The 21,860-nt window shown below is 45.3% G+C and overlaps 1 protein-coding gene and 1 long non-coding RNA gene across 3 annotated transcripts in view; one reads left to right on the top strand and one right to left on the bottom strand.

Annotated features, from left to right (window-relative positions):
- LOC125946804 (phospholipase A1-like) overlaps positions 1-21,860 on the bottom strand; it is a 380,678-nt gene that overhangs the window by 207,789 nt on the left and 151,029 nt on the right. The window lies entirely within an intron of this gene.
- LOC125946808 (uncharacterized) lies at positions 17,182-21,834 on the top strand. Its single transcript, XR_007467898.1, has 3 exons — positions 17,182-17,357; positions 18,138-18,240; positions 21,471-21,834. It is a non-coding gene; the product is annotated as an uncharacterized LOC125946808 (long non-coding RNA).

The raw sequence follows: 21,860 nt of genomic DNA on the forward strand, positions 1-21,860 counted from the left end.
GCCCGAGATCTCTGGTATGGTATGGTATGGTATGGTATGGTATGGTATGGTATGGCATGGTATGGTATGGTATTCCTTATCTGATGGCGCCCATCCACTGCGGGGGATTGTTCAAGATTTAAACACATAACGGGTCGTCATCGTCGTCCTTGAGCTCCTACCGAAAACACGAGGCGCGTCTGCTTCACTACACAGGGAACATAACGCAGAACACAACTTTCGCAAACAAAGGGTCACTGCAGGTGGTTAATACAGCACTTTGGTACAGTAAGTCGTGACATATAGTAAAAGGTAAACATTCCTTAAAAAATCACGCACCATTCCACTGTTGTGAAGGTTGATTACCAGCGAAGAAGCTTAGCACGCGACATAGAGGTGACATAGAATTTATATAAACGCTACGACGAAATTTTATCTCGCTTGAGTGGCGACTGCGGTCATCCCGAAGAAAGGCACACGCGCAAACACATTTATTTTGATCAGCGGTCTTGATCTGCGGCATGCATTCGCCCGGAACACTACCGCCACCTCAAGGAGCCAGAGGAAACTAGACACGTGCTAGACAGCAGACAAGCTAAAGCCCCCTTACCTTCGAAAAGTAGCGCCATTCTTAGATCTTGCGGACACCGCGCTCACCCCGGCGTTTCCTTCTCGCCGCCTCCTGTTGCACCACCCTCCTCCGCTCCCTGAGGTTCCTGGGGTTCTTTAACGTGCACTACAACGCAAGCACACGGGCGTTTTTGAATTTCGCCGCCAGCGAAATACGGCCGCCGCGGCCGGGATGCAATCCCGCAACCTCGTGCTCAGCCGCGCAACGCCTTAACTAAGTGAGCCACCGCGGCGGGTCATTTACGACCCAGTGGAACGAAAGTGCTCTATGCGCGATCGGAGTTTTCCGCGCATTTTCTCTCGTAGCGCGTTAGCAGTCGTCTGCTACGGCAGGGTCGACATACGCGGCGGCACTGTTGAGATCGCACTGGACGCGCCGAGCGGTACCTGAATTTATGGCGGTACACCCTCAAATTTCAAGTTGCACTACCAACTTAAAATTTTAGCCGAAACTCCTCAAATTGTGGTGTTCCTACTTAAAGTTTGAGCACGGCCAACCTAAATTTGGGGGTGGCCAACCTTCAAACTTAGTGTGGAATAACTTGGATTAGGGAGTGGGTTATCCTAAATTTGGGGAAGATGGCATGGACCAACATGGATATGGGGGTGCTATGGGGGAGCGCCAATATGAATTTGGGGGCAGGCCTACTTGAAATTTGCGTTGGACCTACAAGGAAAGAAAATCACAAGCTAGGCTAAACATGGCGAAAGAAAAGAACGGGTCAAGCCACGAAATGCTACGCATTACGAGACTTTACTCTGAATTTCTCTAGCTGAATTTCTGTTGCTGTTTTTGAGTAGTTGAGGAAGTTTTGCGAGATAATTTGTGGCCTTTCATAGTTTATTACATTTGGCAGAAATTATAGTTATATTTGTGCTCAACCTGTAATACACCTAGATTGTGTTCCTGTATTGTACCTTCTGTACAGGAAATCATATGAAGAAGCGGTAGGAAGTCCCATAACATTTTTGTAGTTCACTTGGCTTTCCAAGTGAACTGCCCTTCCCCATGGTGGAATAGTGCACCAAAGTACAATAATTTATCTGTTATACAAAACGCTTAATAAAGGAGAAATAAGATACTGTTGGGGACGTAATATTTGTGCTAGTATGAGGTCTGTTAGAAAAGTATCCGACCTTTGGCAGAAGAAAAAAAAAAACTGGCATAACTGTAACGTTGGAAACCTAATCACCCTCAAAGTAGTCTCCTTGGGACTGCACACACTTCTCCCAGCGGTGCTACTATTATTGGAAGCATTCCGAGGAGGCCTCTTTCGGAATGAAATTTAGCTCAGCTGTCATCGCAGTCATAATGTCCTCTCTTGTCTGAAATCACGCTCCTTTCAATGGCCTCTTGATTTTGGGAAACAGCCAGAAATCGCAGGGGGCCATATTAGGAGAGTAAGGAGCCTGTTGAAGAACAGGAGTCTGGTTTTTAGCAAAAAAAGTCTGTATCAAGTGCGAGGAATGTGCTGGAGCATTGTGATGGATGCGCCAATTTCCTGTTGACCACAACTCCGGTCTCTTGCGCCGCACAGCATCACGTAGGCGACGGAGGACATGCCTGTAGTACTTTTAGGTGATTGCCCCTGTGGTGTGTATTCGTGGTGTAGTACACCGCGGGAGTCAAAGAAATCATTCCGCATTACTTTGACGTTGCTGCGCACTTGGCGGGCCTTCTTTAGTCTTGGTGACGTGAAATGCTTCCACTGTGACGACTGCGATTTGGTTTCCAGGTCGTACCCGTACACCCAAGAGTCGTCCCCAGTGATTATGGTGTTCATGAAGTCGGAGTCACTGTTTGTGGAATCCAGCATGTCCTGTGAGACCTTAACACGAAGTTGCTTTTGCTCCAGAGCAGCTTCGGCACGAATTTCGCCGCAACTCTCTTCATGGCCAAATCTTCGGTCACAATGGAATGTGCAGAAAAATCGCTGATGCCCACCTCTTCCGCAATTTATCGGATAGTCACACGGCGGTCCCACATCACCCCAGCGTTCACTTCGGCAATGATCTGGTCATTTCAGCATTTTGATGGCCGACCGGAGCGTGGCTCGCTGTCCACCGATGCGCGGCCGTATTTAAACCGGTTGTACCACTCCTTTATCTGTGTGCTGCTCATAGCATCGTCACCGAAAGCCGTCTGAATTTTCCCAATGGTTTCCACTTGGCTGTCGCCCAGTTTCTGGCAAAATTTGATGCAGTATAGGGTTGCTCCAATCGCTTCATAATTTTTTTGCAATAAAAAAAACCGACGAGAGCACTGCGCACTACCTCACTCTTTGGTCGCTGCGTCCCAGCGACTGACGCTATCGGCAGGCGGGAAAAAAGTTCTGCATGCGCAGGAAGGTGTTCAACGTCGGCTGATGCAAACACGCTTGTTTAATATCCATCAGGTGTTCGCAAAAAAAAAGAAAAAAGGTCGGATAATTTTCTAACAGACCTCGCACTTTTATTTACACAAACTTTATAGATACATATTTTATGTCAGTCTAAGGACATGTTTGTGGTAAATTTCGCACCCACCCAAAGCCTTAAGCTGGTTGACCAGATTTATCGCGATAGAATTAAGTGCCCCGTGTCGCAGAAAACCAGCTGTTGGCGTCGGCGGCGTTGTCCATACCCCCAAATTTTCGTGTATAATTAGGTATGTGTATATGGCACGCCTTGCTTAATGACATGTGGTATATGCGAGATTTATTGCCCACACCATTCTATTTATTTATTTATTTATTTATTTATTTATTTATTTATTTATTTATTTATTTATTTATTTATTTATTTATTTATTTATTTATTCAAAACACCTTACAGGCCCCATGAGGAGCATTGAGGAAGGAGGGGGGGGGGGGCATCACTGCAAGACAGTTTTACACGTGAATTCCGAAACTCGAGGGCCACAAAAAATGAGCAGAAATCATCGTCGCAAAACAGGGTTACAAATGAAGAAGACGCGTTAGCGTACAAAACATCTGCCAAATGTTATCACGCATATTGCTCGCGCACATATCGAACATCGTGTAAAGGTGTGTATTTCAAAGTATGAAAGAAAAAAAACAATACTAACAATACGTAGATAAACAGAAATAACAGTTCAATGTAGTGTACAAAATACCAGATAAATTTTACCAAGCACATATAGTTCATGCACATAATCAAACATTCCGTAAGAATAAATCAATAATGTTGCTCATACCTTGCCCTACATTCTTCACAAAATTCACAAAGGACAGCTTACAAACAAACGTCATGAAACACGAACACCGACAGCCCATGCCTTTTATAGTAAATCTTCTGAGATTTAATTATTAAAAGTGCGAAACAATAACAGAAACCTCAAAATGATCTATTTTTTTGTTACGGCTCTGCGCTACCTCCGGGATCGGACTATGCCAGAGGCAGACAATCTACTAATTACAGAGCCGCGCCCACTGCTCTGTGATTTCCTCCGCGCCGTGCGGGAAAGAAAAAGAGCCAGAAAGCTCGCCTTCGTGTATAGCGTTCACCGAACAGCGTTGCTCGATAAACATAATGTTTACATAAGCTGCAGTTGAGAAGCAGTCAAGCATCTTTGAATTCGACCAGGTTTGACTCTTAAAGGCGAAGCTTAAGCGTACTCAATTTTTTATGCGAAAGCATTACAAGGTGTTTCAGTAAACTTTAGCCAAACATTAAAAATATGCAAATGCTACGTAGCTGGATAGAACCAAGGAAATGTTGTTGGCCGTCGCTTGGAGATACTCAGAATGTTGTGCATACCGCTTAATTAGGTAATTAGTCTTAATGAATTAGTCAACTTCACACTTATTATAATTAGATTAAAAGTGTCGTTGAGGAACTTGTACAGCGGCATGAGAAACTACCGATGCAGTTTTCTGCTGCTCAATACGTGCTACATAAAAGTGTCTTTGCAAGCGTGAAAGTTTCCCGCGAATGCACACAAAGTGCCTCGAACGGCCGGTCCCACGGCAATTTTGCGTGTATTCGCGGGCTTTTTTCAAAAAGCTGTATCGGGAGTTTTTCATGTTGCTCTATATTTTGTCATTGACGCTTTGTATTTAATTTTAATAATAGAAAAGTTGATTAATTATTGAAGACTATAATTACCTAATGAGGCGGATTGCAGAACATAATCTAAGTATCTCCAAGCGACGGCAAGCAAGATTACCTTGGTTTTCTCCAGCTACGTATTACTTGCATATTTTTAATGCTTGACAAAAATTAAGTGACACACCCTCTATATGCCCCATTACGAGAATATGCGACGTTGTAGTCGGCAGCGTGACTGAATGATGGTACCAAAAATGACAGACGGCAAAGAGTAAATAGGTTATTCATGTGGCACCTAACTCGCCGGATTTACTAACGATATAATTTCCGCCATTGACGCATTCAAATTGATGCGGTGTTTCTTGATCTCTCTAACGCTTTTGATTGCGTTGCTAGACACAGGTTTCCAATCAAATTAACTCAGGTGAATATTCACCCAAAGGTTCTTGCATGGATTAGAGAGTTCCTCTCCAACAGACAACAATTCACCTGTGCTAATGGCTATAACTCTTCTTCTGTTGCCGTAACAGCTGGTGTCCTCCAGGGCAGTGTACTTGGTCCCTTATTTTTCTTAATGTTTAGTAATGATCTTCGCAAATGTGTCTCATCTCTAATTGAACTGTTCGCAGAAGATTGTGTTATATATCGTAATGTAACGAATGATGCTGACTACCTTTCCCAACATACTGAGCTTGGTGTATACGGTATGTACTGAGTGGCTAATGTCTAAATGCGTCTAAAACAAAGCTAATGTCATTTATCAACCATTGCACTCATCTTACTACACCCTACTTTCTAAATAATGCTAGCGTAGAACTTCCCTCAGCTTACAGGTACATCGGCGTTCATCTTCAGTCTGACTTAACTTGGCATCACCATATTAACACCGTCTTAGCATCAGCTAACCTAGCATTCCGTCTTTTTATACAAACTTGCTTATAGCATGCTGGTCCGGCAAAAAATTGAATATGCTTCCGCCATATGGGATCCCGGTCAATCATACGTCAACAACATTGAAGCCCTGCAAAGCCGCGCTGTTCGCTTCATCTATTCCGATTATTCACGCTTCATCAGAGTCACAGCATTAAAACAACGTGCCGAGTTAGAACCACTAGAGTGTTTTAGCTGAGCGCTTGCTGTCCGCTCCGCTAGCATATGTTAGCAGATGCCGCACAACCGTTTAGCGGGAAGGCTAGTGCGCTTGCGTACAACGCTCATATCGTCAGTGGAACGAAGATCGCATCCCTCGCTCTGCTACAAAGCCGACTTAGCGCAGCGTGACAGCGTGTCTACTTGGCCTCTCCGTCGTTTTGCAGCCGAGTTGATAGTGCGTCGCTCGCCTTTCGGCAAGACGCGCTTATCAAATGCGAAATCTACGCAGTTCCCTGCAGTATCTCAGAGCGTGAAATCTGAGCGTAACGGAGCGTAAGCGGCGCTCTGCTAAAACTGTCTACTATCACGTCGACGCCGCTTCGCTCTCTAACCTTATTTCATAAACGGTACCGCCATTCTGCGCTTCACAATGACTCCTTTTCGGCAGTCCTTGCAGTCTTCCGGCGCCGTGACAACGATAACAAAGTAAAGCCCACAACATGCCACTCATCTCTTTACGCAGGAGCATTTATTCCTCGCACAATAATTTAACCGAATAAATTACCATCACGCACAGCTACTGAAGTTAACCTACAATCTTTCCAAGATTTGTTGCAAAAAATTAAAAAAAAACGGTTAGAGGTAGCCGATCAGTTATTACTCATTCTTATGCTCTGTGCATATCAACGTACTGTGTAACAAGTGTCTTGTGATTGTAAGAGAAAACATATCTATTTTTAGATACGTTTTTTTATATATTTTATCTTTATATTTCATGTTTATATTTTAAACAGCAAATTACTGTTTCGGCTTAAAAGTTTAGCACTGATGCAATCGGGCCCTGCGCTGGTCTTGAACGGCCAACTATAAACCGCGCATTTTATGCACTATTGACAGCTTGCTGTTGACGTAACTGTTGAGTCAACCGCGGGAACCAAATGGCGGGAAACGCCATGCGTCGCACCAGACAACCAGGGAAGACGAGGCCGGAGCGGGCGGCGAGCCGGGCTGCTCTGAACACGCGATAAAAAAAAAAAAGGAAGGAAGGAGCGTTTGATCAGAGCAAGCGGGTGTTGAACTGTTCTCTATCGCTACAATATTGGTGCATAAAACCTGGGAAAAGGCCGGCATCCTTCAAATCGATACTGTACCGAGGATGGAGGAGTTGCGCAGGCATCGAGGCCTCTTTGTGATTTCACTGCACGACTCATTTTCGTGGACAGCGAGATCCTCCTGCAAGGCACTCAACCGTCATCCGCCGACCTGCAGGAAATAATCAACGGGCTTCGCGACAAAGACTAAGCTGCCGCCGAACTGGACAAGCAGATCGCCGATATTCTTGGCGGTGAGGAGTTTGAAGAAGAAATTAAAGGCGCTATGCATTACGGGAGAAGATCACCAGCGCCGTGAGTTGGGTTCGGTTCGCGCTCAAGACACGGGCATCGGCAGGTCCTGCCGTCATCGAAGACAACCAGTCGAGACATGCGGGGCCTATTGATGGATCGAGGAATGCCATGCGAGCTGCTCACTCGGAGATCATCGGCGAAACCCTCGCCGAGCACAGTAGGCCGCGAATACCGGTTCTATGAGTCGCCTTGCCGAAGCTTCAAGTACCAGTCTTTAGCAGTGACAACCGTGAGTGGCAAGGCTTTTGGGAGCACTACGAGGCGACCATTCACACTTACCCCGATCTCACCAACATTGAAAAGTTTAAGCACTTAAAGACTCACTTGGCCGGCGCTACGAAGCGAGCCATTGAAGGAATAGACTTGACTGAAGCGAACTACAATATTGCCCTCAAAGTGCTCACTGAACGGTGTGGCCGAAAGGATGTCCTCATCGACGAACACATAGCCTGCTTGCCACTGAACCGATCGCGTATTCCTCACAAATATCAAGGCTGCCGCACCTGTATGAGTAGATATAGGTCAGGACCGGCTGTTTGGACAGCCTTGGCATGACATCTGCAGAGTACCGGGTTGTTTTGAACCGAGAGCTGACGTACTCATTGCCAGAGGACCTGGCGATCCTGTACCGTAAGCGCACGAAGGCAGTACCAGGTGTCGCGGACTCTGACGTGCAATCGAGAAAAGAGCACGTGAAGACATTTCTGAGGTCCCTTCAAGTTGAAGTGGAAAGTCGGGAGGAGAGTCGACTGTCACACGAGAAACCCACTTCAGGGAGTTCGTCAGCAAACCACAAGGTAGCAGAGATCTTGACACTGCCTCATAGAACGTCCGACCTAGTACTGGCAGCATGGTCTTCATTGCCAGGTGCCACTTCAGTGCTTGGACAGATTACGTGTCCTCCCTGCGGCATCCTAGGACATGTGACGCGTGATTGCCGGGCCACGCTATCAGCGGAGGAAAAGCGCCAACGCCTTTCCAGCAACGATTGCTGAGTTAACTGCGGGAAGCAGGGGCACATTGCTCGCAGTTGCTGAACAGCAGCCTAGCTCAAGTGAGACCGATGCTGAATACATGACATTTCAGCACTGTGCGATATCTGGGGACGACTAAGAACCCACAGACCACGTTCAACTACTCCTGTTGGAGCTAAAAACCGAGACACGGCCACACAACAAGAATAGTAGGTAGCAACAGCTCCTGTAAGCAGCACGTGCTCGTCATCTGTGCTGTCCAAACCGCCACAGTGTGGGCGTGCCGAAACCATGGTCACGTGCCAGTACGGCTGCTGCTTGACACCGACATGCTCACGGACCTTTATCGATGAAGATTTGTCGCAACAGCTGTCTCTGCCTTGCACTAGAAATGAAGAATTTGAGGTGCTTACATTTGGCGGGTTCAAAGACCGCATAGCAGGAACGCCACCGTTCGACGTCGTGGGACTAAACGTAAGCTGCTCACTTTACTGCTGCTCTGCGCAAGTTTCCGAAACTTTTTGCTGCCGTTTCCTCCTGTGCGGTGACACGGTAAGTGTACCTAGAAATAACCTCGGACGTGACAGCACGACCATTCATCCTTGCATATCTTCGTTTTACAACCAGGCATGCCATTCCATCTACATTTTATTCTGATAACGACATGACAAGCGCGTAGTTCGACCATCATCAAGACCCACTGGCTGTTTGCCTAGCTCCACCGCGCATGACTTGCGTAGGTGGGAAAAGTATAAGGAGGAGCTTCTGCACCGATTATGAAAACGATAGAAGAAAGAATATTTGCCTCTCCAAAGCCATCGCCTTCGTCCCGATTGCGCGTTGGCGACTTGGTGATTGTGATAGACGGCAACGTGCTGGCGCTGCAATGGAAACTCAGCAGAGTAGTCGAGGCGTATCCAAGCAAGGACGGCATCGAGAGATATTTCCAAATCGTTTTCCGAAACGGTCAGCAAGCCCGGCTCGCCACTCAGTGCTTGTACCATTTGGAGGCAAACGACCACATCATGGCCGCGGGAGGATGTTGAGTGTAGCAGTAGCGGAAATTGCCATGAATTGCTCAAGACAACCAGGGAAGACGAAGCCGAAGCGGGGGGAGCGGGGCTGCTCGTGAACACGCAGTAAAAAAAGAGAGAGAAGGAAGAAGTGTTCGATCTGGGAAACGCGAGCGTCGGTCTCTTCTCTGTCGCTAGAATGACTATGATAAGTGCTATTGCAATTAATTCTTTTTTTTAATGTGAACTTTGTTGAAACGTTGAACACTGCTTTTCGTTTTTATAAAAACTAAAATCAGGCCCAAACGCATTTACCGATGGCTGGCGTGTGTACCACTACACTCTACAAATGCCGCAAGGCCTTTACATCCAGTGCGCGGTCGACACCAAACCTGATGTGTTCTCGCAATCCATATGATGAACTAGTCAACATGAACACTTATAAAAACATTTGAAAGGGCACAAATGACTCATTTTCGATTAAACCGGACATGGACGAACCTACAGAGTAGGGAACCCTGGAAAGGTCTACAGCAAGCGACAGTGGTTACAATAGTTAGGACGGATATGACAGTTTAGGATCTTAAGCTCAGCCAAAAGCACGATAACTTGAAACCTATATGATTCCTCCATCGAGTCACTCCTTGGCTTTTTTAACCACTACTGAGGGCAGGGCACATTGCGCCAGACATGTAAATATAAAGCTGCATTTCGTAATACCAAAGAATGAAAACCGCTTTCCTGGTCAACTTCAGAACCACCTCCCGACCTACTATTAGAGCATGTTGTCCTGAGCAGACTTCAAAAGAGTCTCGAATCCAACCCCCTCCTACCTGACACCAGGCTTGGACTCAGAAGACATCTTTTCAGTCAAGACGTGTTTCTGAAATTCAAGTAGGATGTCTTGAACCTTATCATCCCAGCAATATGTGCGATATTGGCCCTCATCTTAAGAGCCGGCTTTGACAATGGCGCTTGTCGCACCATTCTCGAGAACATAAACTCCACCAACTGCGGCCACAAAACGTACAATTACGTACAATGCTCGGTCTCTACCTGCAATCCATACAACCATCCAAATGCTTTACAGACCACCTCGCAAGTGACCCGAATGGTTGGAATAATTACATCACGTCGACACGGTAGAGCACTGCACGGGCCGATTTTTGCGGCCCGGGCCCGGCCCGGGCCCGTTTTTACATTGGGCGGCCCGCCCGAGCCCGATCAAAACTTTTATGGCGAGACCCGAGCCCGGCCCGGGCCCGGAAATAATCTACGTTACCCGCCCGGCCCGGCCCGCCACCCCTTTACCTTAAGCCCGAGCCCGGCCCGAGCCCGACTCGAAACCGGCCCGAACCCGGCCCGAGACCGAAAAATACATGTTTTTCAGAGTTGAGAAGCCCGAGAATAACTCGCAGAAAGCCCGAGCCCGGCCCGGGCCCGCGTCAAAAAACCCGAGCCCGGCCCGGGCCCGGGTCAAAAAGCACACGCCGTGCCCGAGCCCGGCCCGAGCCCGTGAAAAAACTCCTCTACCCGGCCCGGCCCGGCCCACGGGCCGGGCCGGGCCCGGGCTTTCGGGTAAGCCCGAGCCCGTGCAGTGCTCTACGACACGGCCTCAATGAAGAAGGCGTACTGTACCTCATCTAAGCCCTCATATTCTGTCATGTGGCGAACGTGGCCGAGGGAGCTGGAGGGGCTAGATGCACTTCTTCGCAAAGCCTACAAACAAGCCTTCGGACTTTCACCAGGTACTGTCATCTTTCGATGTGACTCCTTGAGGCTCCATAATGCCGCCAGAAAATTGTAGAAGCTCACTTAAACAACCAACGGGAGCACCTGACCATAACTCACCGGGCTAGTAAGTACTTGGGACACTTCTCACCAGATTCGGGACATGCAAGTACAAACATCATATCATTCCCTATCCTTGCGGCCACCGTCCCCCGCAACATGAACCCGGAGCAGCACCAGGTGAGACGCAAGGCAGTAACCAGTCACCTAATAACCGCTACAGGAGACTTTCAACTCCACTCTACAACAACGCTGCTGCATACCCACACCGGAGTTCCCATACAGCCTGTGTAATCAACTCCAACCTCCAGTCTTAAGACAATGCTGCCGTACCAGGCGTGTCTAACGCTCCACGCCCCCCCCCCCCCCTGAACACACAAATTCCTCAATCAACCAAGAGAGCAGGCTGGCTTCAGGAAGGGATATTCTACAATGGATCACATCCATGTCATCAATTAGGTAATTGAGCAATTTGCGGATTGCAATAAACCTCTCTATATGACTTTCATAGATTATGAAAAGGCATTTGATTGAATAGAGATACCCGCTGCCGTAGAGGCATTGCAGAATCAAGGAGTTCCGGAGACATACATGAATATCTTGGGAAATATTTTCAAAGATTACACAGCTACGTTGGTCCCCCACAAGAAAAGTGGAAACTTACCTATCAAGAAAGGGGTCAGGCAAGGTGACGCAATCTCTTCAATGCTATTCAATGCTTAGAAGAAGTATTTAAGCTTTTAGACTGGGAAGGCTTAGGTGTGAGGATCAACGGCGAATGTCTCAGCAACCTTCGATTTGCAGATGACACTGTCCTATTTAGGAACAACGGGGATGAACTATAAGACATGATTCAGGACCTTAACCAAGAAAGCGTAAGAGTCGGGTTGAAGATTAACATGCAGAGGACAATGTTGAATAGCCTGGCAAGGGAACAAGAATTCAGGATCGCCAGTCAGCCTCTAGAGTCTGTAAAGGAGTACGTTGATCTAGGTCAATTACTGGCAGGGGACCCTAATCATGGGAAGGAAATTTACAGAAGAATAAAATTGGGTTAGAGTGCATACGGCAGGCATTGCCATAATCCGGACTGGGAGCTTACAGTTTTGATGAAAAGAAATTTGTACAATCGTTCCATTGTACCGGTGCTAACATTTAGGCAGAAAATTGTATGTCAACAAAGAAGCTCGAGAACAAGTTAGGGACCGCACAAAGAGGGTTGGGACAAAAAAATGTTAGGCTTAACGTTAAGAAACAGGAATAGAATGGTGTGGATCAGAGAGCAAACGGGGATAGCCGATATTCTAGCTGGCATTAGGGGAAAGCAATGGATCTGGGGAAGCCATGTAATGCGTAGGGTAGATAACCAGAGATTAGAGTTACAAAATGGGTGCCAAGAGAAAGAAGTGCAGTCGATAATGGCAGAAAACTAGGTGGCGTGATATAGTTCGTAAATTTGCAGAGCCAAGTTGGAATGAGCTAGCGTAAGACAGGGGTAATTGGAGATCGCTGGGAGAGTCCTTCGTCCAGCAGTGGACATAAATATAGGCGGCTGCTGCTGATTATGATGAGGTAGACCAACCTAAATATGAGGCTGAGATAGGGGTGGACCAATCTAAATTTCTGGGTGACATGGGGGTTAGCCGACCTAAATTTTGGGCTGGCAACTTGAATTTTGAGGTGGCCGAACGTAAATTTTGGGGTGATATGGCTGGTGGGCCTACCTGAATCTGGGGGTCAGCCAACCTGATATTTGGAGCGTGCGAACCTAAATTGTCGGGTGGGCAAATTTGAAACATCGGGAGGGTAAACGTAAATTTTGGGTGTGCCCACTTGAAATTTGCGCTGGGCTGATTTCAGGGAAGGAAAAGCACAAACTAGGCTAAGCATAGAGAAAGAAAAGTACGATCGGAGCCAACGAACGCTATGCACTAGTAGGCAATTCTCTGAATTTGGGTAGCTTTTTTATTTCTCATAACCAGAAGTAGCAGTAGGTGAGATAATATAATGAAGTGCAATTTCCGTTAGCGGGTAAGCTAGCACTCACTCGAGTCACTCGACTCCGGATCTGGTGTCGAAAGGTGTCGAAGTCCATAGACCTCAAAACACAATTGAACTGCTTACGGAAGACCTATCCTTCGCTATTTTTGTCCTATATGAATAATTATCATTGAATATTCTCGGATAGTGATTCTCAGACAGTGATAGTGAATAGGATGTGTTTACTTTCAGCTATGATACATTGCATCTCCCCGTGTAGGGCTACCAGACAGCTTTGCGGAATGCGTTATGGCCCTGCCCCTTACTTATGTTTTTTTTTTTTTACATTACTGGGTCACTGCCCAATCAATACAGAAACAAAATATAGCGGCACACAGTACAGGGCAAAGGCATGCACATGTGGAGACAACACTAGAAGCAGACGAAAAGATTGGCAGCTGAAGCAATAACATTGAAGGCGCCGCATATTGGAGCTACAAATGAAGCCACCAAGTACAAAAAAGTACTCTAAGAATTGAAAATAGGTGAAACATTTATCTCTACACACAATTTTGGCATTTGCTTTAATTTTATAGGTTCTAAATATAAAGCCCAATATATAAAAGGTATTTAACTTTCCATTGGCCACCAGAAACATGGCGACACTATTGGCAGAACCGATACTATCTCCAACCAGATCTTCAACCAGTAGTGGAACGGCACCCTCCTCCCAGATGCTGACTTGTATGCGATGGGAGACGGTGCTCCTCGTTGCTTGCGGGCGCGTGAACAAGCCACCATGATTGTCGACTCATCCTAGCATGCTCCCACTCACACTTGCAGCATACGGACCTATTAATATAACAAACCTATTTCTAGCTGTCGCACATTAATTAGACAACAAATATAACCAGTCTCTTATATTTAATTGTGCTTCGACACTGCCTAGTCATGGCTAGAAAATTTTGATTTGATGTAGGCATTCTTCCTGCTGTTGCATTCATATTTTCCTACGTACATTGACATTTTCACTGTACTATGATTAATAACATAATGAAAAATGTCCGAAGAAATAAAATAATTTCTTCTCTGACTTTTCGGGAGTATTGACTTACTGAAGAGTCAGTCACCTTTCATAGCTTCACTTATGAATGTCTGAACTTATGACTACAAATATAAGTGGGAAATAGGGGGACCGTAGCTTCAACCTTATTGGCCGTTTAGGCAGCGTCATATTTAGCCACGCGAAGGTGGCTGTACGTCAGTGGGGCATCATACCAGCAAAGAAACAGGTGCCGCGAGTGCGAATTGAATGTCCGAATAATTGCTAAGGCAATTAAAGCAACACTTCGCGTCAGAGCCACAAAAAACATGTAGAGTCTGCTGCTAAGACTAGATGACTCACCTTTGTAGATATGGAAACTCTGAAAGGACATGTGGATGGCAATAAACTAGGTTCAACAAACTCACATGTTTCGTTTTTTTATTTTTTGAATCCTGTTTTATCATTCCAACTTCTGTAGAGTCGAAGTATACAGCATAAACGGTACGTAAGCTGGCAATTTTGTTTAATCAGGTTTAATATTTTTGCTTTAGCTATTTGACATTCTTAACAATGGCGAACATAACCAGGAACGTTTAGAAAACTGTTAAGAGAGACACCTCATAGGTCATAGAAAAATTTGGGCAGTTTCGCTCGCGACTGTCAAGTTTTGCGCTGCGCCTAAACTCCTTGTACGGTGTGCTAAGTATACGCGGTTGCGACATGTGCCGACGCCGCATGCAACACAACTAGTGTTCAGCAGAAATAAGAGTGCCCTGGCAGCTACCATGCGTTAACCAACACCGGTGTACATAGGAGTGCCCCGGTAGTGTTGCAGGCTTCGCTTTTCGATGGTGCACGGGATCGGGCCGGCGTTGAACCGTCGGCATTAGTCAGTTTACAAGGAAACTTTGGAATACGTTATTGTACGCTTACTGTCTGTTACGTTTAGGTCTTTGCCGAATCACAACAGCTCATTGGGAATGCCTACACACAATGCACATGCCAGCATCGGCACTCAGAACACTGGCCTGCATCCAGAACCAAGCCCATTGGGTGAAGAGGTGACGGTGCGTCCACAGATTTTGTCGTATTTGCAACTAAACACACTGCACGTCACTGAAAACACTTTAACCCTGTGTACGTGATCGGTGCACACCCATTCTGTCCTGCGACAGTACGACAACGTCGAAAGCGTGAAGGCGTCTCGAGCCTCAGTGTAATTGCGAGTGCAATGACTTGTTTACTAAAATGTGAACTGCGTTGAAATGTTCAACCGTGTTTTCCGTTTGTAGAGAAACGACACTTTGGCCCGAAAGCATTTAGCAGTGGCTGGCGACCGTACCATGTTGCGAATGCTACAAGGCATTAACATCCTGCGCATTGCCGGCACAAAACCTGATAGGCGCTCGCAATTCATATGATGCACTGGACTACGCGACACAGAAAGCGATCTGGAATGCCGTAACCCAAGTAACACAGAACATTGTGTAAACGTTGCCTGATTGTAACAAATGTCAGGCAACGTTAAACAGCCAACCTCAACGTTGAATGTACGTTGCCAGTGGTACCTTCAAGTGATGTCACAAATAAATGTCACAGCAACATCCCAATACTCACGTTGTGGCAACGTTGCTTGTAAACATCAATTTAACGTGTAAATGCTATGAATGTAGCAATGTTCGAAAACAGCATATTCCCAGAACGTTGCCGGATGTCACCAATATTGACATTAATGTGATGCCAGGCTGCTGTAGCATTTCGCATGTGTACGTTCATGCAATTATAAGATATTTTCATTTTCAACTGAACATTCATCTTTATCATACAGTGAGGTATGGAGCTGTATAGTGGTTATGCAGTAATTAATATTTTCTAAGGAACACCATGGTAAATTATGTTTATTGTACTTCTCCACAGATAAGAACTGCTACAAGTTATATTAATAATGGGCAGAAGCATTCACATGACGAAATTGCTAATTGTTGCAACGGTTTGCCTATAGTAGACAAAGTTACGCATATAAGTATTCCCTTCTTTCGCACCAAATGCACAAGACCTTGCGACTGCTTGCACGCTATATGACACAGCAGTAGCCATCATGAATAGGCACAAGCCCCATGATACCAGTTGTATAAAAATAACGAACACATCCACACTGCACAGTGGACACACACAGATGATATCTTGACTATATGAAAAACTGCATTTTTCCAGTTCACGTATAGTTTACATCATGGAAACAGCACTAGAGCAAATGACTATGGGCCACCAATACGGCTGCAACCACATTGTACACCACCGCACATTTCTGCCACACACCACATAGGACACATGCACACTGCAGAGACGTGTATTTTTTAGGAGAAATTTTCGCGAGCCGCCCGATAAACACAGAAGGCACGGACGACAGGTGCGCAACCCGCTCACATTCAACACACCGACACGAAAGGAAATGCGGACGATACGGGTGTAACCTGCGCCGCACGAGCTACCAACCCTCGTGGATTTGATCCTTTCCGACTAAAACAGTCACAACCTACACGAAAACATCGCACACTGCGCACGTGTACCTCCGATATCGTGTCAACAATTCCTGACGCTACAACTAATGTTGACGACATCAGAAAGATATTTAAGACGAAGTGACGGCGTAGAAAAAGTAGGCAGCATCGCGAAACCTCATGGACTAGCTTCGAGACAGCTTCGAGACAGCCCAAACCGTTCAAATCACGCCACAGCGCCGGCTTGATAAGAATAACATAAGCTTATCTCGAAGGCCATGCTTTTGCTGGCTGCAGACGGCGGAAGCAATTCAAAGGTAAAAATACGTGCTCTATTTTTTTTCTACGCTTAACTATAGTGTAAAATATAGATTGTTCTATGGGTAGTTTGTCTCGCAACACCTATACGTAGTTGCGTGCAACCCGGCTCAAAATTTTAGCATGTGAGTGTACCGGTTAATATTTTTGGCATCAGCAGAGGCCACAACAGTCTTACAAGTATGCAGGCGGCGCTGTTGTTTTTCCTCCATGTTCTGTGATGGCGGTCGTATGTGCGTGGTGCAACGAGGCGTTTCCTTTATCGTGTTTTTGTGTTTGCTGTAATGAAGTGGGTCGCAGTTAGTGTGCACAGAAGTGTCTGAAGATACCTTGTGTCATGCTGCAAACTCGCGGTATGCGTGGCGCGCCAGGCAAATGTGGACCAACGATTTTATGCCGTGGAGTGCGGCCCCTTTGTTCACGTTCTGGAGAGTTGGGTGGACGTCGCAAAGAATTAATGTGTGTTAGCGCGCCTCAGCTCGTCCACTACGCAGCGGCATGTATGCGGGGAGTAACATCGTTGACGCAGCGCCGGCAACTTGGAGAGCGCTTTGCGAAAGCGTCGTACCATTCAAAAGGTAAGTAATCGTGCTGGATAACTACACGCGTATTGTGCGAGCTTCTCGTGCGTGCAAAGCGCGCGCGAACGTAGGAAATAGAAGACCCGCGACAACAGTGAAACCTGTTCTGATGCTTGCTGAACGCTGGTTGTCAGCCCTTAGTTACGCAAGTTTATTGCTTCAATGCGAAATTGAAAATCCTGATAAGCGTTTTCTTCCAATGAGAAATATAACGTTCGGAAATAATCGTGTTCATCATGTGCGCGCTGTGCGGGATCTCCCCCTTTTGTGCTGAAGTTGCATAATAACGACTCATTTGCCTCTTCACCGATCATTATTGCAATGACGTTTCCTCGCCTATAAATGCTTCCACGTTGTAAATAATCTCTGCTTACGAAGTTTTTGGTTTACGACAGTTTTAGAGAAAAAAAATGTAAGCAATCACAGCTTGCTACTAGTACAAACTTTCAAAGACAAGATGTTTTGACATACCTTATACGTAACTAAACGTGACAGGGGAATGTTGATTACGCTGAGTCATGAAAAAAATGAATTGTTTTGTAAACAAACATTTCATTGCTATGTGCTGCTGCTGCGTGTCAATAATTTTACTGTGATGAAAGGGTCCCCATTATCAAGACATTCATCAGTGACTTTTACTTTGTGCTCTGTTGCCACCCTGCCCTAATGCAAACATTCTCGTGACTATTTTTAGATGCTCCATGCATGTGTAGACAATCTGACAGCTTTATAAAGCTATGTGCCTCTGCTATAAGTTAACACAGAACTTATTTATAGTGGCGAGGCTGTGACCCCAACAGTGCCCACATAACAGAGGAGCCACCAGATCCCTTGGCTATGCCTGCCGTAGCGCAACATGCAATCTGGATGGTCGGGTCAGGTATGTATGTAGTGTACGTGTTTCAAGAAGTAGCATCCCAGTATCATTCGTGTCTTAGTTAATCGACATTACTCAACACAGCTTACTAAATAGTTCAAATATTTATGCAACTTGCTGTTTGTTTGTGTTCATTCATAGCTGTAATGTGCACCTTATCGTGTTCTATATAAAACTAGACCTAACATGTCCTGATGTTAAGTATTTTTTCTTGCATCAATCGCTTGGCTGCAAGTTACATTTTAATTTTGCTTAGTAACACTTATTCATCACTTTTTATTTTGGTTGTCTTGCTTTGAAACTCTTTCCTATGCTGTAGGTTTTATTTCCGAATTGGTTGAATTATCCGAAAGATTGAAATAACAGTGGCAGAATAAAAGCAGGGTATTTTTGTTTACCCGAGGTGGTCTGTAATGTTTTCCTGCTTGCTCTTGAAGCACAACTCAACCGACTTGCATCAACGAGCGCCAACATGTTTAACACTGCCTCAGTGTTAAACTGTAAGAAAAATTTGAGTTCTGGAAGTTCTGAAAAATAAAAGTAAAGGCAAAGTAAAACAGCTTCACACCAAGGGAAGCAGTAGAGCTGGTTCTTTTTTTAATTTCTTGTTTTTCAAACCTTAGTAGCCGCTGCTTGCATGAGGGGACACTGAAGAGGCTGATTTCACCAAAATGACGTGCTTATGCTTTCGAATAAGTGTTTTGTTCCATAGCAATATGTGGTTTCTTGTTTGGACATTGTAGCGCGTTCGAAAGTAAAAAGTCAAATTAACCAACGTCAAGTTACTTAGTGTTGACTGTATATATATGTGTCATTTTTGTTCTATTGTTTTGAAGGTAGCCGACATAAAACTGCCTTTTGCTGTTCTTTTTTTTTTCTCTAAGGTGCGCCCCAGCTATGCTCTGATAAAGTACGGGCTTGCCAAGTGGCATCTTTTCAAGAAACGCTTACTCCATAACACCTTGTTCTGCTATAGTGAGGAACCACAGAACTATCTCATGGAAGTCCACAAAGCTGAGGACTCGCCGAACGAAGATGCAAGTGCTACAACACCAGTTACCTGCTCGACATGCCACTCAGGCACTCGCTCGACTGATGACAAAGCGTAATTGTGGAAGCTCCGCAGGCTACAAAAACATTGTGTAGACATATCTGAAGCTAAACATTAGCACTTAAAGAAAGGACAATACCCAATAACAACAGCCCACGCAACACTATAGTCGACACTATAGTCTACGCGACACTTCATTACTTGTCTGTCATACTCACTTCATCCCGTCCTAGCGCTGTTTGTTCCCGTCCTAATGATCTACCAACCAGCCCAGACCAGCACACTCCGTCTGCGACTTCATATACGAGGCATGGATGGACCATTTTTGTGATTTCTCCCTTTGTCCTCTATTTACCACATTTCCCTACATAGTCTTTCAAGCCAGTAGTTTCAATGCACGTACAAATTTATCTTTGAATTGCACTGCAGATGTAGGCAACGACAGAAGAGTCGAGACGACAGAAATGCGGCAACATTTAACAAAAAGATTTATTTTTACCGACCCATGTTTATAGCCATCAGTCACCACATTGCACATGCGCAATTCACACCCTTAGGAAGAAAGTGAACTCTTTGTCTGACAAGTGTACAGGTGGCGTGCTGATACAGAGCCAAGTCGTGAAATCTTTTCAGCCTCAATTATTTCACGTGTTAGTTGATCACCGCTTCTGCTGGAAACAGTACACTGAGCAAACAACGGTGCAGTCATGCGAACTGCAATGACATGCCTACCGTCACGCACGTTTTTCATGACGTTGTATGAGTTCTCAGCCGGGCATTGATACAGCGTCCCATTTGACCTATGTACTGTTTACCACAAGAAAGAGGGATACAATACACCACGTTGCTAACACAGGTGATGAACGAAATTTGGTGTTTTTGTTACATATGTGTGGCGTGCTGCGACATTGCCTTTCATTACACAAATTTAGAATGATATGCAATTTTCTTGATGCCTGTGAGAGCTTATGAATGTAGGGTACGACGGCCGTTTATATGTCTGTCAGGTGCAGTGATCACATTACCTCTACTCGAAAAAGCGCATGCGCCGAGTGGTTGCCATGTAGTCACTGCATCTGACAGACATAAAGTGGCTGTCATACCATACATTCATAAGCTGCAGTATCATGAAAACTGCAGATCGTTCCAAAGTTAGTTGTCTTCTCGGCACCTCAGAAGCTTTTAAAGTTTTGTAATCAAAGAAAATGTCGCAGCGCAGCACACAAGTGTAACATAAAGCACAAAAATCCGTTTGTCACCTATGTTAGAAACATGGTTTAGTGTACCCCACTTGTGGTAAACAGTACATAGGTCAAACAGGACGCTGCACCAATGACCGGCTGTGAGAACACTCATACAATGTCAAGAAAAACGTGTGTGACAGTTGGCTTGCATGTTGTTGCAGTTCCAGTGCCTGTGAACCATTGTTTACTCGGTGTACTGTTGTCAGCAGAAGCAGTGATCCACTAACACGTTAAATTATTGAGGCTGAAAAGATTGCACGATTTGGCTCTGTGTGTGTCAGCATCTGTACACTTATCAGACACAGAGTTGACCTTCCTAAGGGTGTGAATTACGCTTGTGCAATGTGATGAGTGGCGGCTATAAACATGGGTCACCGGAAATAAAGCTTTTTGTTGAAAGTTAGCACACGTCTAGTATCTCGTCGTTTCTGTCGTCAATATGTGTGCTGCAATTCGCCAATATGTTGTACCAACAAATCAAATTTATCACTCACTCATTGGAACTTTCTTTCATGACGAATGAAATACGGTTTTGGTACCGTGGTAGAGCATTCACTTCATTTGTTAATTATTGTTCTCTTCCAAGACTGAACTGGATTTAACAAGCAGACCGTGGCATTGCAAGGAAGCTTTATGTTAAAGGGATATATTGATACCGTATTAACTGCTTAGTGCAATAAAGGAAGTTGTGGGTATTGTTTATTGTTCTTTTATTGCTCTTGTGTCCAAACTTATGGCTATAATGGTTAGGTTTTACTGAAATTTGCTTTTAATGTTTTGCATTAGTCTCCTGCGTAATGTCACTATTGTTTATTTCACAGTTATGTGGAGCTTAAGTTGTTTGTAAGCATTTCTGTAGCCTGTTTTCATAGTAAACATGGCTTACTTGAGTTTTTGAGATGGCCCTTGATAGTTTGATGTAATTCATGTCTCTGCAGGTTACCGCATTATTGACTTGGAAACCAGTGGGATCTCTGGATGCAAGTGAAGCTACCGAGGGACGCATGTGTGCATCGCTTGTGCTGCTGGCCATCCTCTGCAAAAGTGAAGGCTGGCTGGCAGTGCTTGAATGACTTCGTTACTCTACCCCCTGGGCTGTGTTGACTAGTTCACACTTGCTGCCATGTCTGCAAGCTTATGCAAAAAGATCGGCTGGATGCTTGGTAGGACATAGCATCCAACCACAGTGGTACTGTGCTGTGTTTTTGTACATTACAAAGTGAAGGACAGTATTTGTGCTGTTATTAAGAAGTATAAATTGTGTTCTGCCATTGAAATAAGCGAACTCGACAAAAAAGCAAAAAAATTTCGAAAGTCTGACCTAACCA

The sequence above is a fragment of the Dermacentor silvarum genome, chromosome 7 (genome assembly GCF_013339745.2).
Source record: "Dermacentor silvarum isolate Dsil-2018 chromosome 7, BIME_Dsil_1.4, whole genome shotgun sequence".
NCBI classification, from domain to species: Eukaryota; Metazoa; Arthropoda; class Arachnida; order Ixodida; family Ixodidae; genus Dermacentor; species Dermacentor silvarum.